General features: G+C 41.1%; 1 long non-coding RNA gene across 1 annotated transcript; it reads left to right on the top strand.

Moving 5' to 3' along the window:
• The first annotated feature begins 3,429 nt into the window (after nt 1–3,429).
• LOC103897729 lies at nt 3,430–5,023 on the top strand. Its single transcript, XR_657509.2, has 2 exons — nt 3,430–3,798; nt 4,223–5,023. It is a non-coding gene; the product is annotated as an uncharacterized LOC103897729 (long non-coding RNA).
• The last annotated feature ends 1,083 nt before the right edge of the window (nt 5,024–6,106 follow it).

Below are 6,106 nucleotides of genomic sequence, written 5' to 3'. Positions count from 1 at the left end.
ACCTGGCCGTGCCGGGGGCTCGCCCCGGGGGCTGCCTTCGTAAAAGAAAGGGCAGCATGGTGAAGAGCGAGCGGCACCGGCCTGTTCACGCTCCGGCAGTGGTTCACAAACATCAAATCTTTCCCCTTCCCAAGGGCAGGGGGAAAAAGCGTGCATATTATTTTAATCCCTCACCAGTAACACCTCTGCAGAAATGTTATTAGTCATTTATCAGACATAGGCTCTGTCAGCTGATAACGAAATGGGAGAGGAGAGTATGCCCCAGCCAACAATATAAACCTTCTCGAGTAAGAGAGTCATCCCCAAAGCAAATCCCCAGTCTGGGCCCAACCGAGGAACCTGCTTTTAATAAAGGCTCGTCAATCTTGGGTTCCCCCCTTCCAAACACACGCATTAGCGGGACCCAGCAAGGCTTTACCCACTGTTGTAATAACACAGGATTAAGGATCGGAATTGCCGCACAATGATACGGTGTGACAAAAAGGTTTTACCTGCACATATTTTGGGAGGGCATTTCAGATGACTGATACAGCAGAAATTGCACTGCTCGTACCAAATAAGTAACGCTGAAAACGTTACTTCCACGTCTTCTTGCTTCTTTTGTTATGTGCCTGCTCGTACCAAATAAGTAACGCTGAAAATGTTACTTCCACGTCTTCTTGCTTCTTCTCTGTCTATCAGAGAGGACTGAGTCAAAGACCGTTTCAATTCTTGCTCCTGCGCTGCCTCTGTATGCCACGCACCTTCCCCAAAACGCGCACACACACACACTCACTTACACACACACTGAGGAAAGCAGAAACATCCTGGCTACTTTGAAAAATTAATCCTAATTCGGGGGAAAGATTAATCTTGGAGGGGGTCAGGTTCTCCTCCCCTCTGCACCTGGCATAGTCATTAACAAGTATGTAGCTTTGTAAATGGGTACAAAATACTACCACCAGTGACTGGAAAATTTTGAGTTATTTGCATTTATCACGTACTTTGCACTTTGCAGAGGGAGAGCGCTAACCAGGTGCAGGGCAGTGGAGAATTGGGCATTTATATTTATAAAATATAAATATATTTTAGTCGCAGTTACTTAGTAGTAACGTAACACCAAATGCACCTTCTAAAAATGAATGGCAATCAGTACTCGTTTAGACACATCGACTTACACACACTGTATTTCAGAGAAATACAAACAACACAGCTTCACATCCTTTCCCCCAAGGAAGAAAATTTTGCAATATTATTTGTTTTCTGGTTCAGCGAGGGCCAAGGGCTGGTCAGCGCTGTGTAGCTAACAGATGGCTGATCTTCCAGCAAAGGAAAGGTAAGATCTGGCAGACAGGTGAGGCAATGCATGGAAACAAAAAGTTTAGCATGCGGTGCTATCTTTGCCCGAGGTTTAAAGTGAGTCTCAGGTGTCCGCTGATCATCCACAGAAAAAGTGGCTTTGTGTGAAGTTCCTTCTTGTTACAGCAGCAGAGAAAGCCCCTGAGAGACCAAGCGACAGCCACTTTCTGCTGCCTGTAATCATTTGAGGAAGTGAAAGATGGTGACTCACGGCTCAGAGAGGAGCAAGAGCACAGCTGTGACACTAATGCATGGCCCCGGATTAGAAGGTGGATAGTCACAAGAACGTGTTACTTTGCACAGACAGTTAAATTACAACACTTGTAAAAATGGATCAAGTGTGTTTTACTAGGCACTGCTATTTCTGCATTTAGTACATACAGCGTCCAACTTGGCATTCAGGCTCAGCATGGGGTCTTAAAACTCTGCAAAGATTTTCTCCATTCACTCTCTTTAAAGCCACAGTCCTCATCCCCACGTCTGCTTTTTGTCAAGGTTTTTTCTCTTTTGCTGTCATACCACGGTGCTTGGCTTGGCACGATCCAGTGTGGCAGGAGCACTGCCCCCTCACCCCCAGCTGGTCCCTGCCTTACCAGAACGCACTAGCACAAGGCTCACTCGGACGCCGAGGTATTTCACCGGTTGTCCTACGTGGAAATAAATGGGTGGGTGTATTACTGCTTGTGAACAAGCACAGACTGACTAAGGTTCATGGACTTTCTTATTCAAGAAATCAACATAAACAGTTTTTTGTCCAAGCCTTACAGCATTTCTGGTGCGCTGCCATAAGAGAGGAAGAACAGTAGCTGGGCCAAACAACATTGGTTTAGGGTCTGGATTTTGCAGTAGAACTGAACAAGGGCAAAGTGCTATACAAGTTCCTGTTCTCCTAATATGCAACGTGGTTACTTGTGCACATGGAGAAGTTGTATCTGTAGGTTTTTTCCCTCAGCTAGAGTCGCATTCTGTGTTAGTGTGACTGTCAGCTAATGGTGATTTTGGCGATGAACTTGGCAAAATGCTGACTTTCCCGTTGCTGATGCCTAGTTTATTAAACATCTATGATTTTAGATTAAAACTGTTGATTTTTTCAAAGTATCTATGCCATGGGCGTTAATGAGCACTCATGTAAAAAACACTCCTAGCTAATAATTTCAGCTGAGATTAATATGCTTACTGCATCTCCACATATGATTAAAAACAACCCCCACCTTTTACAATGCCTTTTTTGGTTTTCCAGTTGTAGGAGTCTGCATGCTAAAACTGAAATCCTGATCTAGTTGCTCTTCTAACTTGCATGAGTATAAATCAGAAGCAGCTCTCTGGTATACATGAACTCACAGCCAGAACATTTAATTTTTAGGAGGATAGATTAACAAAGGCACAAGCAGAACCCAGGAAAAAGAAAGGGACCATGAAGTAGAAAAGTGATGGAGCCAGGCACACACAGGATACTGTGTCCCCAAATAGTTCAGCGTCAAATAACAAAAATAGCTATAACTTCATTGCTTTAAGAGCTCAATTAACCATAGAGTTACACAGTAGCAAGGAAACACATCTAAGAATAAAAGATTATATCAAGTCAATGTGCCTACTACTCCGACTAAGACCTTTCTTTGGTTCGTGCCTGAACCTGTTTGTTTCTCTGTGACCTGAAATTTAATCTTTTGTGAATTCAATACCCTAAATGTAATCCTCTGTGAAATTAATAATATATAATCAACCCTCCATTATCAGGGGAAACGGGGGATTGAAAAAACTGAAAGATGGAAAACCTAGATAATACAAGTACTTCTGCGCCAGGGTTAGCCTGTTCATAAGCATTGTGCCCGAGCGTAAATGTCCTGCTCAGTTAAGCTGCAAAGTGCAGAACCAGTTTAAGTACCACTGCATGTGTAACATGGCTTATTCCCAGACTGGGTAAGGCACCCAGAAATAATGGAGAATAAACATTTTTTTACTGTCATTACAGTGCACAAGAATTTTAATTCATGTTTATAAAGTGTGATGTAGATAGTCTTGTGATGGTTCTGCAAGCAGCAATAAAATAGTTATTAAAATACAAAAATGACTTCATGAAGAATAAGATGTCAGGTCTTAAATAGGATTGAAGTAATGTAAGTATCCAGTTGCAGGAATAAAAAACTTCATCTAGGAAGAATGGCAACATCGTACTCCTTAACACACTTTGGAGGGAGGCAGGAAAGCACTCTCTTACTCGACTTCTGAAACTAATGAAGGAAAATACCTACAAATTCCATAAAAAAGGATGAAAAACACTTCAGGCCTGGCAGATTATGATTATTAACACATTAGCTTTTCCCAGGTTACACCGAACCCTGTTTCTGGAGTTTGCTGTGCATGTTTGCTTGTTGTTCTCCCCCATCGTTGTTTGGATAGAGAAGCTGAAGACTGAAGCAGAAATTTCCAGTGCTTGGGTATACGAAATCTGCCTTCTGGGTAAGTCTCTATTTGCTTCTATGAGCTTTTGCTATCAGCTTCTCCTGAAAAATACCTCAGTCAGCACCGCTTTCCACTGGTTCCTTTTTGGTGATTTTCTTTTCACTGGATGTGAATGGAAACAGGTGGCCACAACTAGTCGGTGCTTTTGCAGTTACTCTTGCTTTGCTTTTTCCTGCACCTGCGTGGGCTCTGCTGCCCATGACTGCATGTCAGTGGAATGGTGATGTTCAGAAATACTCAGGGTACATTTACGAAGGACCAGGTAAAATTTAGCTTAGGACTGCAGGCTGCTTTATAAGCAAACAAAAAAATTTGTCTGATATTTGAAAGTACCAGAAAGTTTCCTAATGGTTTGAAAGGCAAATACAATGGAGATCTAGTGCTTTAAAAGTATTTGGCTACAGAGCTGATGTTTTTATAGGGGAACAGCATCACCTGGAGAATTTGACTAAACCCATTAGGTGGGAAGCATAATAATCGCCCCATGAACAATCAGAAAATGAAGCTTCATGAATGACACACCAAGAAAGCCAGGCCTGTTCCAGATCTGCGAAAGGAGACGGACAAAACTCGGGAGCTGGACTGACCACTGCAGTGATGATCAAGTGCCTTCAAGATTCAAGCAGATCAAGATGTGAAAGGATAACCTTTGGAGACAAGCTAGCAGACGCTCAACCATGGATAGCTGGGACTTTCAAATATGCCAGGGCAGCCAGCTAATGAAAGGCACATACTGCAGAATTCTGGTCCTGATGCAGAACAATGTGGAATAAATTAATGTTGCCCTTTTGCATTTACTGTGAAAAGCTGTACACCCCCTCAGCACCTCAAGCTGGTGACAGTGTAATCCTCAATTCACATATTGTAAATTTAGAAAAGATTGGAATGTGCAACTGATCATACCTAGGATGTTTACACATGCTGTTTGATCCCAAAATACTGGCTTATGTCATTAATGGCTTGTGTCATGCTCCTTTCTAGCTTCAGAAATGGCAAATGTTTACCATTTTAACTACATTAGCTAACTGCTTAAAGAAAAGCAAAAAGGAAGCAAAGAAAGCATAATGGGAACAGTAAAAAATGAATGTTAAATTACCCTGAGGAACAACTGTGCTTTTAAAAAAAATCTTTGATGTTACTTTCAGCTTTTGAGATAACCAAAACATGCATGTTAATAACCCAACTTATCTTTCCATGCCTTCACTATTACACACTTCAATTCATATCATGGCGTAACTGGTCTGTTTCCAGTCATCCTCACTTCTGGTTCTCATCCTTCATGACCCCAGAAACACAAGAGAATTTACAGTAATTGCTTATTTATTTGTTTATTCCACCCCTTTCTAATGCATCTGTGCGTATATTGGGAACTTTTTCCTCTCATCCGCAAAGTTGTGGATAATAACTAGTAACCCTTTACTATTAGTGAATATAGCCATAACTAATATATTTAGTACAGATTTTACTTCAGTAATTTTTAATTTTTAAGCATATTAGATTAGAAATAATATCTAGCCCCTAAAAAGCTTAATTTTTCAAGCCTTTAAATACTAATTCTTCTTTATGTGCATGAAATTCTATGGATATATGTATAGCTGGAGGCAAAGTCTAAACCTTAATGGTTTCTCTCCCCATGGAAAAACACTGCTTTTTTTCAAAACTGCCGAGTACCATTTGATAGCGATGAATACTACTGGCGCTCAAGGACAAACTGAACATAATTTAGATGCAAAGTAGGGAGGTTTTGAATTTTATATGAAGACAACTGATTTCTAAAAGTATGCCTAAGTAGTTCAGTATGAAACACTGCACATCTTATGCGCCTATAACTGATATTTGGCTATGGTGATTTTATCATCTTGTAGAGTTGGGACCTTATTAACCAAGCAAATTATTAATTTCATCGTAAAAGTCCCGCATGAATTTTGCTGCGAGTCGTTTTAGTATCAAACCAAACCCCTCTTCACTTAGAGACGCACTTGATTATTGATAGTTCTTGTACACTGCTACTGATGCTGAACACCAGTAGGGACAAAGCTGAGCATTTAAAGCATTTGGGTTTCAAAACAAGAAAGAAGAGTGGGTAGCTATCAAGAAAACCTTGCATTTCCTTAAGAAGTACAGTCCATGGGGGTTTTGTGCTTGGCATGCTCTCTCCAACACAAAATCAGATTTATTTTTTTATTATTTTTTGATGACAATTTTCTCAGATCCACATATTGGAAACATCTGGCAACCGATGGAGTTATCATACCTAAGTTCTGCTTTGGTGTCCTGAGAGCCCAGTGTGTGATGGGCAACGGGA

The sequence above is a fragment of the Aptenodytes forsteri genome, unplaced genomic scaffold, assembly GCF_000699145.1.
Source record: "Aptenodytes forsteri isolate BGI_AS27 unplaced genomic scaffold, ASM69914v1 Scaffold15, whole genome shotgun sequence".
NCBI classification, from domain to species: domain Eukaryota; kingdom Metazoa; phylum Chordata; class Aves; order Sphenisciformes; family Spheniscidae; genus Aptenodytes; species Aptenodytes forsteri.
This window is presented reverse-complemented; position numbering and strand designations above follow the sequence as displayed.